Here is a 22,250-nt window from a genome sequence, read left to right on the forward strand (position 1 = left end):
AACCTGTCACATGAACCAAGAAAGCTTCAGATTCTGCGAGAATTTCGGCAGAGTCTCCTTTGTAAAATGGCTCTGGTGTACTAAAAAATAGACCAAAAATAGCTCAAAAAACCACTGTTTCTCTAACACTGTAAGCTGTGGGTAAACCTGTCCTGCACATGTACTGTCTCTCACTGTCCTGTCACTGTCCTGTTACCATAGACTGCGACAATGCCTCAACGATAGTAAAGCAAAGATGCAATCCCAACTGTCTAACTCACAGTCAATACATCCTAGCTGCCTATCTAAGGGTGCTCGAGGGATCGCTCCAAGACCTGTATCACCGAAAGGATCTCAACATTCAAGAATCCCCCAGCTCAATAAAACCTCACTCGACCCTCAACAAAAGGCTATAGTAAATCTGACAATACATAGACTTCCCACAAAGTCATACATCCACAAATTTCGCACTGTATGCTGTAACCGCTGCGACGGTTGTTTGCTGCGTGACTCACAACCAGCAAACCCTCAACAGACATACATCCTCTCTGACAATACATCCCATGTGGAAGTACCTGCAATGTCAGGATGAAATCTGGAATATCAAGCAGCAAACACAAGCTACCTGATGAACTAGTGGATGTCACCTACAGTCTGTGTGTAGATGCGCCCCTGTCGTATGTGACACGCCTCCAAGAACTGTGAACCCTTCTTCGATGTGTAGACAACCACAAATCAGCACTTTGGGAGTGCCGATATCCTCATCACCTACAGTCGTAGGCCGAACCCCAAATTTGCAGAGTCGGATCTGCACCCGCCGAGACCACGTAGTCGAAAATGGCATGCGCAGAACTTTGTCGAAGCCGATTGGTGGCCGAGATGACCTCAGAATGAAATTCTGAGAACACCAAGCGCTTTGGGCTTGCCCACAGGATTTGGGGCCATGTCTTCGCCCGTCGAATCTCACTCCAATTTGAGCAGGTGACTCTAGCTTCCTGCAATGTGCCCCAAGCCTCGATCTGAGCTCTGATACCAGTTGAAGGAGTACGAGTGGAAGTGCGACGCGAGAGAGAGTGCGAGAAGAAGAGCACGACGATATGGTGAACTCGCTCTGTTGTAATGTGTAGAGCATAGTGAGTTCTTATTAGGTTTTTACAAAAGAATATGTGTACATACCTGGCGGCCTGCCCACTTAGCTGGGCGACCACATTGGGCTTTATACCCCAACAACCTTGTGCTCACTTGGGTGTTCAAGTTTTTAGGGCTCTTGCCCTTGGACACTCAAATACATCCTCCTCTTGGGGTGGGTCACTTGAGGAGGAGGCTCCTAGCTAGTTGCTACGAGTACGCTCTGCCGTTCTAGCACATGGTGCATCAATTAGGTGGCCATGGTGATGCCTATGCAGGGCTCTTGCCTGACTATGTTGGTGGATCGAGGTGCAGGAGCGGGAAGAGAGAGAGAGGGAGAGCACGCCGTATGAGAATAATGTGAGAATAAGTGAGAGTTTCTTATTTCTTGTATGTATAAAGAATAAGGAGATAATGTGGGTCGACGGACACTGGCCGACGGACACGGGCAAAGCTTAGTGAGGCACACTACCTTTACCTAACATTCTCCCACTAAAGGCTATGTGCCGATAAGTGGCAAGAAGACTAGCCTACAACCAGTATATACAAGAGGTGAGAGAAGATGTCTCTGAACCTATGCCCACTGGCTCACTCCAAACACGTGAGTGCATCTGTAACCACTCTTGTGGAAATTTAGCATGCATACAACCAGGGCTTGAGCACGATGACACTCCTGATGCAGGTATCAAGTGATGATCTGTATGGCTCAACAATGCACAATGCCAGTGTCAGTCATCACACAACTGACAACTCCCACTATGAATGCACCAACCAAAAAAGCAAGATCAGGTCTCGAGATCAAAACGTCAGACATGAGAGACCCAAAAGCTGACAAAACATGCACTATGTGTACCAACCTATCCGAGTCAGCAACCTGAGTGCCATATGCATCCTCATCAACAACCACCTGACAATGCATCACCATGTCAACATCGTCTCGCAAAGGCATATCTAAGAATGATTGCAAAACCAAAAAATCAGCACCATTGCAATCACACACAACTTTTTGAAGGACACTGTCGCCCTCAAACGTATCAGAAGCATCATAGAACAATGCACCGATCTCTCGCTCAACTGATGTCACCTTAACTTATGACTGACCAAGCTGTGCATCCCCAGAGATACCACTATCTACGTGAATGTCACCAGAAGACAAATGCACAACCTGCTCTCCATGGAGCACATCTGCAAAAGAGACACGCCTTGTCTCTCGCTCCAAACATGGTTGCAAATACATAGAGACTGCGCCGCCTCGTGTGTCAAAAATATGCAAAGTGTATACCATACCACTCCTAGCACCTTTGGGTATCACCAATGATCCCCAATGCATCTGAAATGCCGCTCTCCGAGCAATACACAATGTCCACTATTCTGTAACTGACACACATAAATGAGACTCTGGTTGAGTCATGGTACATAACGTACATCTCGTAGCATAAGCAATGCACCGCTGGGTAAAGGCATGCATACATCTCCAACACCCTCTATTTCATATGCTAAACCATCAACAAACTGTACACAACCAAGTCTCCCACTAGAGAAAGAGCAAAACAAATCATGACCATGCTTGTCTAGTAGAAAACGCATAGACAATGTGCTATCCCAAGATACAAAGTAGTCTAAAGGCAAGCTAAACTCAAAAGTGACATGCCCGTTACATGCATACTCTCTAGCATATGTCCTCATAGTAGCACCATGCTTTGTCTCTTTTGCTGCCTCATACACCTGAAGCAACGACTCCTAATATGCCCATCGTGGCCACAGTGCCAACATTCAGTCGTGATCGTGAGCGAGAATCACCTCTAACTTGAAGTATCTCCATATCCATGCCAAAACTATGGCAAACAATCCTCAAGATCACAAGACTCTCCCACCCGAGAGTAAACCGCTGTCTCAAATAAAGAAGGTGAGCAAACGGTCAAGCTCACTAGTGTCTGCAATAGGCATACATATCTAGCAAAATTTCAACAGTCTCCTTTATTACTGGAGCAAAAAACTCAATAGTAAATCGCAATGGAAACAACAACAAATGGTCAAATGGAGAATCTGGGAATGTACTCGTCTGGAATCACCTCACAAAGTCATACATTGAGCTTAATTGCTCTAGCTGGAGTCATTTGCTCCTTGAAGGCGTAATTGTTGGCAAAATCAACAATTGAGACAAGAACATCATTGGAAACCAAAGTAGACAATCCTTGAATTGTTGTCCTTGCCATCAAGATACATAGTTATTAGTGACAAAGAGCTTTACCTTGATCTTCAAGAGTTGCAAAAACTCCTAGCACTGCATTTCTTTATGCAAAAGATCTTTTCTTTTTTTTAATGTTTCCATGCTCATCTTTTGCTTCTACATCTTTCACAGTATTACTCTTACATGGGTCTTCTATCTCCAAGAAACATAATTCCAACCTCTTGACTCCACATATCTTATAGTCTCCTATCAGGCATTCTCTTCTCTGGAAAACTACATCTACTCTCTTTGGACAAAGAATCGACTCCCACATTTTTGTGACACCTTTGAACGTGTGATGTGAAGCCATACAACCCTTGCTAATGTTTTCACATGTGGCATGGATACTACATGGACAGTCACAACCTGCATTGTGGGCTTCTGCCGCGCATATTGAAGCAAGGGACTTGCCTAACACTGTGTGTGAGCCATAGATGGCTCCAAGCACACAACTAGCCTAAACTAGTAAGCTCAAAGATGACAATGGTGTGTCACTCACCGCTCTACGCTTGCTGTCATGGAGGATTCCTCACCGACAAAGAAGAGCGAGCCGTTGCTGCATCGTGCTCAACCGCCTCGCAGCCGTCGTGCCGCCGCAATGCTCGATCACACACGCTCTCTCTCTCTCTCTCAAGCACACACACACACACTAGTACACAAAGGAGACGGAGAAGGAGATGGAGCAAGAGCACTCTTCTTGCATTGCACAAATGAGAGAATGAGGTATTTTAGGTTTAGATTGACTTTTATATGGGCTTGCCCGTTCATATTTGGGCGCCCACAATGAGCCAATCTTACCCAAACATTATAGGTTCCTAGAGTGCGTCTCTCATCGGCGATCACTCTTAACCATTCCTACCTGACCGACAAGCCCGGCCAATAACATAATACACTACTAGCGGGTCCGACAAGCTTTGCCCATGGCTACATAAAAGGTGGTCGCTTGGTGGGAACATGCCCCCATTCCTGATGTAGATTCCGCCCTCGGAAGCTAGTGTGTCTATGTTGTAGAGCATTTGGATTGGAATCTGCAAGGCAAAGTCACTGTTTTATGCAAGCAGAATTATATGGCAATAAATCATGAGAGAAATGTAAAGTACATGTGGAAATGAGTAAGTGCAAGATTTATGAAATGCTAAACTGCCATTAAGGACAAATAGATTGCACTTCGATGAAATTAATTAATCAAGAGTTTTGGTCTTATGGGTGAGTTTATCAATTAGTTAGCTATGATTAAGGTTAAAACAACTACTCTAGTACTAGCTAAGCTAAGAAGATTCCCTAATTGTGATTTTCAGCTTTGATTAGCCAACTAGCTCTCACAACTCCAAACAAAAGCTTGAAATTTTAAATGTAAGCTCGATGGAAGTCTTTTAAATGTTTTTTTTTCTTTTACTTTGGTTCACAATCATTTCATGTGTGTGCTTATTTTGTATGTCTGGGGCTTTTTGCTTCTCAAGGAAAAGCGCCCACACATGGAACCTCTAGGGCTCTAGTACCATAGACAATACATGTGAGTGAAGTACCAAATCAAGCCAGGATTTCTCTTCTAGCGTAAGATTTTTCATTTGTGGCACTCATGTTTTTTTCTTCCATTTCTTTGGTATTCTCACTAGTGTCTTTTGTTGTTTAAGTGAGCAAGCTTCTCTATGCCTAAAACATTCCTAAGGTTTCAAACACTCATATAATTTTATCAACTAGGACTAGTGGTTAGGTAATTGAGTTAACCTAAAGGCACAGTCTCCTAATCTCAAGGCTCATCTATAAGATTAAACTCTAGTTTAATAAACTTAAGCAAAGACAAATTTATACATCTATAATGGCAGATAACAAACACAACTATTGCACTCAAGTAAACCATGAAAAACCACAAATATCAATTATACATATCCACCAACATGAATCATGGAAAGTAGTACACCTGGAGGTATGGAGTTGCTCATTTTGTCGAAGCAGATTCCTCAGCCATGTGGATGGAAATATATATAAGTTTTATATAACAATATCAAACAACAAGGCACTATACCTCTAGGAGGTATGTCAGTGTGAAAAAATTAAAACTCCTAGAATACAAACTCAAAACACAATCCAAACCTCTAACCTACCTATCTGTCATCCCTTTTAGAATCAAAGAAAGAGGATATTATATAAACCGGGTGGCATCCCTAAGGCTAGGCCTCTATCCTCATCATCTAGATAAACGAATCATTTTCTGTGAGGCCATAGTCTTTCTCGGTCTCTATTATTTCTTCTTCATCATCCTCTTGCGTAAGCGTGTTAATCAAGAACCTCGCTATGCATGGATACTCCTCTTGTGCAAAAGAATAAGCATGTGCCACTGGAGAAACATTTGCTACTGGGTAGGGATCACTAGTTATCCATAGATGTATCAGCCATTATAACTCCTCAAAATTTCTCTCACGTGCAAGTCTCTCTACCAAATCCCATTCGCAAGAAAGTACAGGGTAGTAGATGTGAAACACTTGAGAAAAATACAAAGGGTACCTTTCATAAAAGATAGAAGCGCATGCCTTTGGTGAACTAGCCATCTCTGAGAATACAGATAGATTGGTTAGGTCTTTAAAACACGAGTTGTTTTTGTGTGCTGCTTGATTTGACATGGTGAATTTGGACTTAATAGGGCGCTCTCTCATTACTTGTCGCTCTTGCTCTTTTACTATTTGTTTTTTTTTTTTTTGGGTTTGTTTGCTAGAGCTAGTATAAGGCTAGGTATATACAGTTCCTCAATTGTAGAATTCAGATGTCAGGAAAAAAAGTTTAAGAGGATGGGGATCCAAAATATTGACGTGAGTGAGGACTCCCCCTTTCCTTGGGTAGATTATACTTTTTGAAATATGCTCGTCACCCTTTAAAACCAATTGTTCCAGATGGTAATAAGAGATATTTTTTGCGAATAGTTTTCTATTACCTTAGGTGCCTCATTGAGTTGCAAGGGTGGTAAGGTACTCTCCTAGGATTGAACTTGAAGTGGTTTATCAGGTGATTCTTGAACACTGTGAGGTGTGGATTCCTTTGTAGCTTCATGAAGGTCCACTATTGTAGGTGGAGGCTGCGGAGAAGCTTTTACCTCTTTGGATGCATTACATGAGGAGCTAGAAGCTTCATGGGACTCCCCCCTTCCTAAGCTAGGTGAAATAATTTGGTTTTGCCTTGGAACCCAAACTAGCTCTCGAATAGGTGTGTAGCATTATGTGATCTTTCCCTTTCCACGGTCTGCCATTGGCTTTGGAGTTACATTGATTGACTCACATGGTTTTGTAGATGATAGGGAAAGACACATTTTACGTTTAGGTACCCAAATTTGATCATTTCCATCGTAGTAGCCTTGGGCTTCTAATAGTCGTTCTGGAATCTATCGTGATTTGGTCTTGACTCTCCTAGAGCGCACTCTTGGTTTTCCATGAAAAGTTTTTCTTGAAATGGAAGGAAGGGTTGAGGTATCTGGAAGTAAGGCCTTGGGGACCCATTGATATGTACTCTTAGGTCGTGCAGGTTGAGTACTTGCAATATTACTGCTTGTTGCAAGTTGAAGTGCTAGGTTCATGGACAACCGACAAGGACGAGTTAACCACTTTGGTTTGTGAATCTTGGCTATCTTGCAACTTTGCTAGAGTCTGCAACATAGGTGACTTTGCTTTAATGATAGGGGTAAGAGTCGTAATCGCGTTGTGACACTACCAATACCCCAATCAATAGTGCATTTTGTTGCCAAAATCCAAGTGCGTCCAAGGTTTATGTTTCCCTCCATAGTTCCAACAGGCGTGACAAAAAAGTCTTGAGCTACAACCCCATTGTCATAACTGACGGAAGTGTGTCACATATAAAAAATTATGGTTTTTTTCTTGTTGACACCCTTGAATTGGATAATACTCTCAGATGGATTTCCTAACTGACACCACACCCCATATGATAGCAGATTATACTTAGCACACGTGTCCAATAAGACATTATATAATACTTTTCCATAGGCGCTGTTTAGCTCAATAGGGTATCGTAGAGGTGTGTCAGAGTCCAACCAATCCTCGGCGGTTTCAACGTGGAATGCATGTGTAACTCCAAGGTTAGCCTCTCATTGGCGTCTTAGGCGTTGTTGTCATTCCTTAGCCTCAGCTTGAGCTTGTATCTTCTTCAATCCTGTTTGTGCCTTGGATGCCTTTTTTTGATGGATTGCACGTAGTTCCTCTTGGCTTAAAGGATCATAGTATTTTTTAATTTGCTCCCATTGAGGAATCCAATGGTTTTAATTCCATCAAGAGTCTCCACACGAATGGTCCCTTGTGGGGTGATTTCACATACTCTATATGGTCCTTTTCCCGATATTTCAACTTCTTCTTTTTGTTACGCACTCCATCCATAAGGACTTTATCACTAACATTGATATCCTTGTTGTTTAGATGACGGTCAAACCATTTCTTCCTCCTATCTTTTTCCAAGTGCGTTTTGCATAGTTAACTTCCTTTCTTCATCTAACCTCTCAAGGATATATAAGCTCTCAACTAAAGGGTTACCATCCCAACCTTCTTGTGAAGCTACATGTAGATGAGGAATTACAAACTCCCATGGCATAACTGCTTCTTAGCCATATACCATTTTGAATGGTGTACAATTAATAGCCACTTTGTAAGAACTATGATAAGCCCATAGGGCTGAAGTCAACTTCAAATCCCAATCTATGCGACGAGCTTCCACCGTTTTGCTCAAGATAGATATTAAGGTCTTGTTGGTGCTCTCAGCTTGGCCATTTGCTTGTGGATAATTAGGTGTGGACTTATGGTGAGCTATCATGAAGTTGGTAGTGAGTTCTTTTATCACTCCATTTATAAAATGAGTGCCATTGCCATCACTCACAATCTCAAAGGAACAACCAAATCTTGTAATAATGTTCTCAAAGAGAAACTTGGTAGTTGACCTTGCATCAGTCTTACGTGTCACCCTAGCTTCCTCCCACTTTGTCACATAGTCAGTGGTAACGATAATATATCAAGATTGAGTGATACGAACTGCCGGACTAATTGGGCCTACAAAGTCCAACCCCCATTTTTCAAATGGTTGAGTCACCTTAACAGGATGTAAGGACATCTTATCCTTTCGTTGTGTGATCTTATAACGTTGGTATTCATCACATCCTTTTGCAAAAAGTGATGCATCTTTAAATAAGGTACGCCACCAATAGCCTGATTGCAACACCTTTCTAGCTGTTAGTTCCCCTGAGAAATGTCCTTCGGCTACACCCATGTGGGCTTCTTGTAGTATGTATAAATACTCATCCTCACGGGCACAACGTCTAAGAATCTCATCCTTCCCCAGCCTGTAGAGAGTTCCTGCTATAAGAGAATAAGGTTCACATTCTTTTAACATTTTTCGAGCTATGTCCTTACGAAGCTCTTTGGGTGGAAAACCATTAAATAGAAAGTTCACAATCTTCTCAATCCATTCAAGTATGGTTTCGACTAGGAATAGAAAAGTATTGATCAATTCATCATTGACTTCAGTAGGGGCTTCACCATTGGGTATGCGAGACAAATGATCCGCCATGACATGTATTGTACCAGGTTTGACCACAAAGGTAAAATCAAACTCAAGGAGAATTAACAACCATTGTGTAGTTCTTTCCGTGGAGCAAGGTTTATTTACTAGGTACAACAAGGCTTGATGATCCACATGGAAAACAAACTTTTTGGCAAGAAGGTAGTAGTGAAATTTCTTCACTGCGTAAAGCATAGCTAAACCTTCTCGCTCCATAGTGGTGTAGTTTCTCTCGGCATCATTCAATTGACCACTTGCAAAGCTAATGGGGTAGTTCAGTTTATGTTCTCCTGGTTGAGCTAGAACACACCCAATAGTAAAGTTCGATGCATCAATATGCACATGGAAAATTATATTCCAATCGGGCACTCGTAAAATGGGAGCGCTTGTCAAGGTCTCTTTCAATGACTCATAAGCATGGTCACACTCCATGGTCCAGTGGAACTCAATAAGAAGCTTGTACAAAGGACGAGGTATCTCAGTAAAGTTTAAAATAAACCGTCGGTAATAACCAACATGGTCCATGAACCTTTGAACTCCTTTATAATTTGCGCGTGGTGGTAATTCAACAATGGCTTTAATTTTTCTCTCATCTGTGGGAATCCCATTTTTGGACACTATATGCCCTAAAATGACTCCATGTTTAACCCAAAATTGGCATTTGAAAGGGTTTAAGGAGATGCGATACAATCTGCACTTCTCAAACACTTTTCGTAAGCATGATAGATGTTCTCTCCAAGAGGAATAAACACAAAGGTCATCTTAGAAAGCTTCACAAAACTCCCTCAAATATTCTCTAAAAGTAGTGTTTATTAATCTTTGAAAGGTAGTAGGGACATTGGTTAAGCCAAAAGCCATAACACGAAATGCGAACACTCCAAATTCGGTTATAAAGGCTGTTTTAGCTTGGTCTTCTAGCGCAATTGTGATTTTATTGTATCTAGAGTACCCATCTAAAAAGCTATAATCTTCCTTCCCTGCAACTCTTTCAAGCACATGTTCTGAATATGGGAAGGGGTAATGGTCCCTCCTAGTGGAGGCATTGACCTTCTTGAGATCCATGCACACTCTGAGTTTCCCATTCTTTTTTGGCACAAGCACTGTTTGAGACACCCATTATGAGTGCTCAATTAGGGTATATGAATTGCTTTTCAATCTCTTCTTGAACGATCTTTGCATATTTATGATTCATTGGGTAGAGTTGTTGCTGAACTTGTTTAGCCATGCTATTCATGGGGATTGCGTGTTGCACCACGGAAGGTGGAACACCTTTCATATAATGATATGTCCAAGTAAATATATCCCTAAATTCCTTGAGAAGCTCTTTAATTACACACTCTTCAGTCTCTGTCAGATCTTGGGCAATCAAAAACCAGGTTTGGACTCTTCTTCTGGGTCTGCTAACTCTATTTCCTTAACTATTGCTGGACCGTCATAAATTCCATTGCTTCCATCGATAGGTTTTCTTTGAGGTTTTGTATACACAACCTTACGTTCCTCTGTGGTGTAGGATTTGAAATGTTTAGGTGCAGGGTGTAAGTCTGTGGGGTCCTGTTGTTTTGTGGACTGTGATTTCAGTCCCAATTCCTTTTGTTGTTGAGCTAACTCTCGATTTTGTCGTCTCTTTATGGTACAACTCAACTTTGGCTTCTTTATAGCCTCTAGTTGTGTGATGTCAATGGGTTGTGGATTACACCACATAACGCTTTGAAGGTATTCACCCCAGTTATCTACCAACTTCCGAGGAGCATCACATGCCCCTATATAATTAAGCCATTTTGTGGTAGATTTCTTTTCATTTATTCTAGCATGCACATTTTCTCTTACTGTTCTTGTCTAATTTTTGATTACGGCCAATCTCTAGTGAAGAGTCACTAGATGAATCGCTACTTGCGTCTTCTGCTCCCTTGGATAGATTGTCATCTAGGGTACCACTGGGTCCTGAATGGTTTGTCCCCAAATCAGCCGTAATTTTTCATTACGGCCGATCTCTAGTGAAGAGTCACTAGATGAATCGCTACTTGCGTCTTCTGCTCCCTTGGATAGATTGTCATCTAGGGTACCACTGGGTCCTGAATGGTTTGTCCCCACATTTGCACTAAGATTTAACTCAGATTTTTCGTCCTCAGAGTCACTTTCAATTGATGATTCTGTCCTTGAATCGTTGGGCTATAGTCTTGTGAGATGCTACTGGTTCTAATGCCAGTCAAACCTTCATCTCGTAGGTCATCAGAAGCTATATGTATTGCTTCTAGAATGTTTAAGGGTAGGAGTGGTGGCATTTCATCCCCCTCAGGTGTTACCCAGGTAGTCCCTCTATTTTCCTGAGTGTTTATGGTTGCTGCTAGGTGGACCCAATCCACATTGTCCGACTCAGTCATCCCAGGTAGTACATCCATATAAGGAGAATCTTCCCCAACATCAGTGTCCACTTTACACGTGTAACAATACTGCAATGGGGCCGAGTGAACTGTGGTGTCAGATCTATGATCAATGATAAACCTATTTCCTAGAGGATGTGCTTGATCAATTACAAGATCCACTCAAATGATAGAATCTTGGAACAGCAAGTAGACATGGTTTTTAGACCAGTCATGCACCATTTTTGCTTCCCTCATGAAAGGACGTCCTAAGATCATCTCAGATGCCATATCTTGCTTGGAGAAATCCATAACAATGAAGGTAATTCTTATTTTATGTCCAATGACCTTGATCTTGGGATCTTCTAGCATCCCAATAGGTTTAACAATAGACCCATTGGCTATCTTTACTATTATGGTTGTGGTTCCAAGGTGAGGTCTTCCCATAGTCTCCTAGCAATTTTTAGTCACAATGCTAACCCCAACGCCGCCATCAAGGATTCCCTTCACAGTTAATCCCTTGGTAGTGATTGGTATGGTTGCATTGGATTCATCTCCCTCAAAGTATTGTCCCAAATTGTTAACAGGTATTTCTACAACAAGGTTCTCATCTAGGTTGGGTTGTAGATCTAAGTGTTCCTCCTCTATTGGCATCTCCCTAGCTCCATCCATCTGTGCAAATTGTGGTAGCCCAACCTTCAATTCGCCATTGAGGAAAGCTCGAAGAGCTAAGAATAGCTCAGGGTCTCCATATAATTTGGACATGATGGTGGTTCTAACTTCTAAGCCATGAAATCCACCAATTTGGCAATATTTAACGGCACCTTTCGGGCTTCAGTCCCTTGAAGTGGGGGAGATGGGATCTCCATTTCTTTGATAGGGTCAGGTAGTCCCTCTGTAAACATTCTTTCCGACAAGAAGTGAGTACGCCCACTTTCCCATGACTTTAAGTCACTTTCTTCTTGGATGATGCTAGGTATGGCTAGGGGTCTATGGACTTTGTGAGGTTGTTGTTGTGTAGGGAACACTGTGTGTAATCTGGATCTGTCTAGGTGCTTGTTCTAGATCTCTTTGGGTATCTTCTACCAAACTCCTTAATTGCTTGACTTGCTCGATCTCCTCTGTAGGGTTTGGATAAGTTCCTATCTTCTTCTTGGATCCTGGCCATTGTGGCTCATGACGATCTTCCTTGTTGGTTTCTTTCTTAGTGGTCGTTTTGGTCTCCATGGTTTCACCCGAATTAGAATCCTCTTCAGTGTCGTTCATATATTCAGGGTCGTCACCAGTCCCTATGTTGGTCTTTGAACTCAGGTCTGACTTCACTGGTTTTTGAGATCTTTTTCTTCGTGTTTTCTTCTTCTTCTGAGATTGGGCAATTGATGCCGTGTCTCTTTCTTCAAGAATATAATTTTGTTTTTGGAGCATCGATCATGTGATTACATTTATTGGTACCACAGATGTACTTTGTGATGGCTCCTCGGTAACCTCAATCAAGTTTAATGGTGTGATCTTCGGTGCATTTGGATTATTCGAACATTGGGCAATTAAATGATCTATGCCACATCGATTACACATGAGTATTGGCATTGTAGACATGCTTGCTTGATTGGTTTGCATTAGTGTGGCATTCTTTTGTAGCCTAATAGGACACTCGGCCACATGATGTGGACCTCCATACTCATAGCATTGAAGAGGTAGTCTCTTAGCAGTGTAATTGATATTTTGGCCTCTTTCAGCAAGAGCATCTACTTGATAGACAGGTTTGACTTGTCCCCAATAGTCCTCCATGTAGTATTGTGGACTTTCTTCAAGCACATCCATCCCATAGGCAATATTAGGGTCTATATCTTCCTCACTACCTTCCAAACAAGCAATAGATGACTCACAACCCACTTGATTCACAGAAATGATTCTCGGATGTGGTGGTTGCAGTCCTAGCATTGGAGATACTAAGGGTGTTGTTTGAACAACATTTTGGGCCCTAGGGACCATGTGTTGTGACGTTTGTTCAGGAGGTGGAGCTGGCATCAATGCAGGCACTTGAGGTGTGTCTGTCCATGCTACGGTTGGTCTATTGGCCATCGCGCGCTTAAATACTATGCAGTCCGTAGCTTGATGACCATACCTCCCACATGCATTGAAATTCCCATTGAATTTTACTCTAAAAGTAGGGCATTCATTGGTACTATGCGGACCATAACATACTGAGCACCATTGTTACTCCCTTATTGGATACATATGATTGTTTTGCGAAGCACGATTGTCTCTAAGACTCTCTTGAATGGTCTTGGTGAGATATGCTAAAGTCATCTCAGATATCTTTGGCTCCTTAGCAATAGGCTTTAGGGTCATGGGCTGATGCCCTGATACTTGCGAGCTAATAGATTTAGGCTTGATAGACACTCTTTCTCCTTGAATCATTAAATTATCCTCCAATTGGATCGCATTGGTGGTGACTGCTTCCCAAGTGGTGATACCTCTAATGATTAGGCCATTGTAGATATCCTCATGTCGTAATCCCCTAATGAATCTATCAAGAAATTGATTATTATTGAAGTGCTCATTTGGATTACAACATGAATTCAAATGCTTTAAGCGACTAATAAAGTCTCTCACCGACTCTCCTTCCTCTATTTGGGCTTTCTGGAGCTGAGAGGCTACACCCCAAAGCACTCCCTCTCGTATGTATTCTTTCAAAAACAGTCTCCTAAGAGTAGGGTAAATCATTTTTTCTTCCACCCTTAGGGTTCTATACCAATCCCCTGCCTTCCCACTTAAGGTTAGGCTTAAAGCATTACTCTTATGCAGGTCATTGTGTTCTCCTAGAGAATCACATATTTGTTCAAACACTTTGATATGCTTTCTTATATCTCCGTCTCCACTAAATTTTTGTGTGAGCTTCGCTATTTGTACAACCTTACTTCTAGGTTCTCTATCAGGCGTGTTACGCATATTCTCAACAATAGATTGACTGATAGCTTGAGTAAATATTGCCAGGTCACCTAAGTGAGTAGGCACCGTGGGTGAAGGTGCTCCAGAGACTACATATGGAGTAGGTATTGGCATTGGGCTTGGCACATAGGAAGCCCTTGGGTTCCACATTTGGTACGGTGTTGTGCCATGTGGCGGCCCAAAGTTCATATGTGTGGCCCTAGGTATAGCAGGCATTGGATGTGACATGCTAATGCTAGCTGGTATGGTCCCGTTGAAATAAGAGCTTGGGTGTTGTGGTTGTGGATCATAGGTTGTTGAAAAAATGGGAGGGGTAGGGACTACATGAGTATGAGGAGCTATAGGTGTATACGATTGGTGCACACTTGTAGGTACTGTTGCAGGCATTGAGCTACCATGTAGCAGTGCTTTACTAAAAAATGAGGTCCATGGCGTGTTTCTTGGCATGCCCATCATTGGGGTAGGCATGGTAGCTGTGGTGTCATCAAGGGAAAGATGAGCTAGACTTGGAAAGGTAAAGATATCACTTGTGGACTCAGATTGCAATGAGACCCCTGGAGAAACAACATATGGAGGATCCATCGGACTTACCGAGGGAGTCTCCATTTGCGATAAGGTTGGTTGTTTAGACTTCCTTGTATCTAAGAATCTCATGAGACCCGTTGAAGGATGTGGATTCCCTTTTTCTGTCTCTCTAGCTCAATAACCCTATGGATGATCTCACAAACTCTTTGTTGTTGATCCTCCACACTAGTAGCACCCATTGTGGATTGTAGGACATCTAACCAACCCACATGATAGGTGTGACCTGCGTATAGTTCGGTTAGAGTTTTTATTTGTAGTTCGTACTCCCACTTCTCATTTTGAAATGCTCCATCTAGGATTGAGGTGCTAGGGGTGTCCTTTGAACTAGATGCAATGTGACTCTCTATGGGTTGACCCTTAGTGGTCGCTAATTCAGGAGCACTCGATTGCTCTCCAAGCAATGATATTGACATAGGGGCTTTCGCTTTTAACTCTCTTCATTGCTCCGCCTTGCATAAGCTCTCGATTTCCTTTTCCCTAGCCGCAATGATATACCGCTCAAATTCTTGTACTTCGGCAAGGATTCTACCATCAGGTAATATAGATTCAGAGGGGAATAGCTCTGAAGAGTCAGGGAGTGTAGCAAATGGAGTATTCACGTGCACACTCTCTAAGAGCATGGGGTCTACCTTGGTCATGAATGGCGAATTTACTTCCCCACCCCCTCATTTACATCATTAGCTCCATGTTCGGAGCGAGTGGCTCTACTAAAGGTTTCCTTCAAGCGGTTAAGCACGCTCGGACCAGATTGTGGGCCCATGGAATACATGTCTTGGCTTGAGCTATCGGGATTAGGCACCAGGTAACTCTCCATGACGTCGTAGTCAGAGGAAGAATCACTAGATGCAATATGTGGGTCCTGAGTGGTACTACCTTGGGTTCCCGCTGAGGGCCTAGAGCCTAAGGTAGAGGGATAATGAGTACTCGTGTAAACGGAGACACTCTTGATGTGCTCATCCTCTAGCACACAACCAAAGCGTAGGTGCATGTGACCTCGACACTCTAGAGGTGTTGGTGAGTGCCCATGAAGGCCGCTCACCTAGTTTTCAAGGTGTTTAAAAACCCAAATTTTTGTATTTTTGGCGTGTTTTTTAAACCGAGCCATAGAATATGGCATGCAATAGCTCAAAAAAAAAGTATTGGCTAGAGGGAAGTGCCGTGCTTTACAACACCTAATTCGGTTACGTACAGCCCTCAGAATCCTAAAACTTGTCTTTTCCTAGGTGGGGAGAGGACTAGAATTAGTAAATCCAAAGGGTGAGTGTGAAGGGGATGGTGGAGGACTTGTGGAACTTGTCCCACATGCCCTCCCTTCACTTGAGATCCTAGTCTTTATATATAAGGTAGTGTAAGTAGTATATCATAAGATTGAGGACTGAGGCCTGGGCTTGGGCTTGGGAATGATCCCAATCCCTTCCTTTTAGGATAGTAAATTTTTTATTCTAATTCCCGGATAATAAATTTTTTATTTTAATTCCCAAAGTTCTTTTTGGTCCCAAATATCCCGATCATTTTTTTTAAAATAATTTTTTTATAAAGGCGATCGCCACGTGCAGTTTCGGTGGCCTTTTTGGGCCACACACACACACTAAACCTTTACTTTCTCTCCTAACTAACCTAACCTTATCTCCTCTACAACTAACTCTCTGATAACTAAGCTTAACTACTATGCTAACTACTCTATTGACTACTAACTGACAGTGAAGCTATCTACTCTTCTAATTGCTTACTCATTCACTAGCTAACACACTAACTACTAACTGTGCAAATAATAAAAAACTGTCCAAAAGATTATGTGCAAGCAGACATTGGGAGAAAACAAAGATTATGCAAGAAATAAATACTTGCAAAAAATAAAGTCTTCTTTTTCCTCTTCCTTCCTAACACAAACACTCACAGAAGAAGCACAGAGTGCCTCTTGAGCTTAATGCAGGGCGATTCCCCGGCAATGGCGCAAAAAATTGTGGGCTTCTACCGCATGTATCAAAGCAAGGGACTTGCCTAGCATTGTGTGCGAGCCACAAATGGCTCCAAGCACGCAACTAGCCTAAACTAGTAAGCTCAAAGATGAAAATGGTGTGTCACTCACCGCTCTACGTTTGCTCTCATGGAGGATTCCTCGTCGCGAAGAAGAGGGAGCTGCCATTGCACCGTGCTCAACTGCCTTGCCATCGTCGTGCCGTCACAATGCTCGATCACACACATGCACACACACACACACACACACACACACTCTCTCTCTCTCTCTCTCTCTCAAGCACACACACACTAGTACACAAAGGAGATGGAGATGGAAATGGGACAAGAGCACTCTTCTTGCATTGCACAAATGAGAGAATGAGGTATTTTAGGTTTAGATTGACTTTTATATGGGCTTGTCCGTTCACATTTGGATGCCCACACTTAGCCAATCTTACCCAAACATTATAGGTTCCAATTTTAGAGTGCACCTCTCTCTCATCGGCGCTCACTCTTAACCATTCCTACCCGACCGACAAGCCCGACCAATAACATAATACACTACTAGTGGGTCCGGCAAGCCCGGCCCATGGCTACATAAAAGGTGATCGCTTGGTGGTAACATGCATCATGCAGCTCAAAGGCACGAGAGCGCATGTGGTTCAGTGAGTCCTTTAAAGAGGACATCTACACATGGTATTTGCAACGACATGTTTATCTATTCTTCAGTTTCTTGTAAAGAATGGATTCAACATCTCAAACATTCTCATGCCAATCTTACAATTTGGATGTTTTTCTTTGAATCTGTGAAAGAGCTCAACCTACATATCCAAATTTAATCAGTATGTTTACTAGGATAAATGAATCCAACAAGAATATATAGGTTGTTACCTAAGACATCTAGCATGTTCATGAAAATAAATGGGAGTATTAAATAGCACATTCAACATCCTAGCATCAATATAACATGGTGTATTGACTACCATATATAGTGTTTTCATTAGCATAATAAGTATGCTAACTAGCATACTCAAAGCACCAACAAGCACATGTAAATAGCATAGCATGTGTGCTAACTAGCATACAAGGTATGCTAACAAGCTCATTAGGTATGCTAAATAGCAAAGACAATGTTCTGATCAGCATACCTAGGATGCTAACTAACATACTAGCTGTGGCTAACAAGCATAAGCAGTGTGTAATTTGGCATATGAGGTATGCTAAACTACATAGAATGTGTGCTAAGTAGAATAGAAAGTATGCTAACTAACATGGGCTAGGTTCTGACCAACATACCTTAAATGCTAACAAGAATAAAAGGTGTGCTGATTAACATATCAATCATGCAGTGGATCATACCCAACATTGTAATTAACATACTAGGTATGCTAACAAGCATAGAATGTGCAAACCAACATATCCATTATCATACTCATTACATCAAACAACATACTCAGCATGCTAGTGAGCATACTAGACGTGTTAACTAGCATAAATGGTGTTAATTAGTATATTTTGTATGCTAGGTAGATTACTAAGCATGCTATTTGGCATAAAGGCCATTAATTAGCATACATATTGTATTAAACATACTCCTTTGAATTCAACATCATGTGCATTGCTGCATTATTCATAAACAACTCCTTATTAGAACTTAGCTGCTTGATGATAGCCAGTGTGTTGTGGACATTGGAGACAATTTTCCTCTGCACAACAGCCTCCTCTACTAAAGACTGATCATGGATTGCCCAAATAAGTGGATGTTGGACAACAAGATCCAAATTTTCCACTTTGCTTCTGTACTAAAACCTTCAATCCTACTCTTGAAAGCTCTCACAATCCTAGGGGAGATTTTCTTTTTCTTCTCATCGTCAACGACATGATGTCCTCGCTCAATTTTCATATGTTTGCGCTCCCCCTGTTTACCCTTTCTTTCTCTCTCATATTTCTTGATAACAGAAAGAGCTAGATCCTGAGAGTTGTAACTCATTGCATGTTATGGCTTCCTTCTTCTTTCTCTTGAGGACTATAAACGTGCATAATACATTACTTACTTGAAATCACTTAAATGATTATTTGTCAACAATTGATGCTGTAGTATCAATCATGCCAGCTCCAAATCATGTTGTAAACAATAAATGCTATAATTCCAATCATGCTAGCTCCAAACATGCAATGACGTGATCAACTAAACGAGTGTGCTACCTACAATATTTGCTTACCATCATATACAACGCACCTCCATTTCCAACATTGGAACTAATGGAAATAATGTTATATGATGGTTATTCATATTTGGGGGTCTTTGCCGAAGCGAGGAAGAGAGCTTAACTTTGACAACTCAACTCCAAGGCAGGATGCTCGGAACAAAGAACGAGAGAGAGAGAGAGAGAGAGAGAGAGAGAGAGAGAGAGAGAGAGAGAGAGAGAGAGAGAGAGTCCAGTATTCCACGCGTCTTCAGTAAAAACTGACAAACCAGGCCACCCTAAAAGAGAAAGGATGAATAATATTTTTATGTACATTTTAAATTCAAATTGCACTTGCTCTTTTTGGTTTTCAATATATGCTAACAAGCACAAGTAACTAGCATTGTGCGGGACAACATTTTTAGTCACACATTAACATGCTTATACCCTCTATGCCTACATTGGTGATGGGCAAGAAATACTTGCAAGTCACTCAAAACCACTACACTTTAGGTTTTTCATGCAATGCAATATATAAGCACATGTAGGTGTTCCCCATTGAAGAGTACTAGTATTGGACCCACGCGACGCTGCGACCAAGAAGAAGAAGATGCTACAATCTTGGTAAATATCCTCTCTCTCTCTCTCTCTCTCTCTCTCTCTCTCTCTCCCCCCCCCCCCCCCCCCCCCCCCCCCCCGAGGCGACATCCAAGTAGTCTCTATGTAGAAGCTCATGAGATCATGAATATTTTTGAGTGATATTATGGTTTTCCATCGTGTATCGTATTTCCTTCAATCATTTGTAATGTAACGTCAACTTCTTATGACAATGAAAAGTGCACAGACAATTGAACCACAACCAAAGTATGTGACCCAAATAGTGGTGCATAACAGAAAATAGTCCCATCAATGCCATTGAATCTCTTAAATCTATGGCGGAACTTTAGTTTTGCTCACTCATTTATGCATACAAACTAAGCTAAAAAAGCATTTGGAATGGTTACAATTTACAAAAGCATCTCTAACACAAATATAAAAATCTAGACAAAAAGGCAACGCCTAATTTTGACATTCTCAATGTCTTTTTTGAAAACAAATAACTCCAAATGCGATGCCAATGGACCTGCAAACAACAAAATATCTATACTACTTTATTATTGGGCTTAAAAAATTCTCCAACGCTGGACACTTCCATGTGTCGCCATTCTGCTTGCCTTTGAACGTGTAGCTACATTTCCGCCAACTTCATTGCCTCACGCGCGTACAACCGCGGCTCAAGCAACTCAGCGTGCAACTAAATTCATCGACTCACTCATCGCAAAACTTGTGTGTGTGTGTGTGTGTGTGTGTGTGTGTGTGTGTGAGAGAGAGAGAGAGAGAGAGAGAGAGAGAGAGAGAGAGAGAGAGAGAGAGAGAACTCTATCCATAGCTCTGAGCCTCCATGTGTGTGTGTGTGTGTGTGTGTGTGTGTGTGTGTGAGAGAGAGAGAGAGAGAGAGAGAGAGAGAGAGAGAGAGAGAGAGAGAGAGAGAGAGAGAGAGAGAGAGAGAGAGAGAGAGAGAGATAGCACTATTCACAGTTTTATGTGTGTGTCAGTGTGAGACAAACCTCGCTCTCCATAGTTGTGTGGACATGTGTGTGTGTGTGTGTGTGTGTGTGTGAGAGAGAGAGAGAGAGAGAGAGAGAGAGAGAGAGAGAGAGAGAGAGAGAGATCCAGAGCTATGTGTGTGAAAATTAGAGCTTAAAATTATCTTGCATATGCTAGATCCAAGCTACATGTTTTGAGGGCTTCTTGAATTGTCACTAGGGCAAAGGCCCTAATCTACGCATGTGAATGAAGGTTTGCTATGTGGTATGATATGCATATCATATTGCTACTTGGAATCTAGTTTGGTTTTGAGGTTTCTTGAGTTGATTTGCTAGGTTACTTTGAGACTATGACAAGTATATTGTTTGGTATTCTTTAGAATATCATGTTTAATAAAAACTAATTAGAAATGTAAAGTTACATTTCATACTAATACGATGTGCGCATGAGCATACATTACCATACGCAAAGAGATGCATGCATGTTACATTTGATTGTTTGGTGATTGAGGGATTGCAAAATCTAATGTAGACTTTTGTCATGCCACACTAATATTTCAAGATATCATTAGTGTAATACAAGCATTAAAAAGCTCAAAAATAATGTTTCAATTCCTAAAGCTTGAAAACAAAAGCTTGCAAATATAAAATCCCCTTCAAAGAGTTGAAAAGCCCCAAATTTTGGTCAATTTTCAATATTTCTATGTCTTTTGCCCAATTTCTTGATTTGAGTGCATTTTCAGTGTCAATTTCTCATGAAAAGTGTATATTTAGCGATGTAGAACCACACTAGACCCAATGGTATTAGTTTCGCTCAAAAAGTCACAAGGAGACATAGATGCAATCCATGTTCTTGCATCATACTACGTGAAACTTCTAGATTGTTTCTAGAGAATATGCTAATGCCCTTGATCAGGTCTCTACCATCAAATTTTCAAAATTTCAGAATTATGGTTGTTTTTGCCAAAATATGGTTTTCACTCCTTTTCTCCTTGATCTTTTAGCCCAAATTTGATGGTTGTAGTTTGTACTTACCCCACTCCTAAGTATTAAAATGAATCTAGCAACAAAAACAAACAAAATGGTACAAATTAAAGTCGAAAAAAACCCGGTACAACGCTCTAAAATCATAGAGAAAATAAAAATTGGAATGCTTTTGGCTATCTCACTCACACACAACCCTTTTTACCTCTTGAGAATAGATATAACAAGTCTTCGACTTCTAGACTTTACTAAGCACTAAACCCGATGTATAACTCCTTCACTGCTTAAGTGTAAATGGAATCGAAAGACAAATCTTTTGAAAAGAATGCTTTGAATACGCACTAGATCACTTACCATCTAAGGATCATTCTCCAAAAATGGTGCCAATGTTAGTGGGTCTCCGTGATAGACGTTTGTAGCATAGCTATCTGGCACTAACATAACTCAAGAAAGTAACTTGGATGGGGCACGGAGACTCTCTGAGATTTTCAATCTTGAAGAAGTGCATCTAGCAGGAAAATGCAACAACTCAACAAGCAAACCACCACTCAATGATATTTGCCTATGTCGTACCTCACCGCTCTAGGTCATCACACCATTTTAACACTCAAAGAAAGTCAAAATGCAACGAAACTTTAGGAGAATGTCTAAAACATACTATCCTACCATGTCTGGTTGCAATCCAACAAGGTACCAAGATCACGATCCATCATGAAAAAGGTCTTGAAAATTGCAACCGAACTATCCCGAAAGG

This window comes from Adiantum capillus-veneris, chromosome 2 (assembly GCF_014529385.1).
Source record: "Adiantum capillus-veneris isolate H3 chromosome 2, ASM1452938v2, whole genome shotgun sequence".
NCBI classification, from domain to species: Eukaryota; Viridiplantae; Streptophyta; class Polypodiopsida; order Polypodiales; family Pteridaceae; genus Adiantum; species Adiantum capillus-veneris.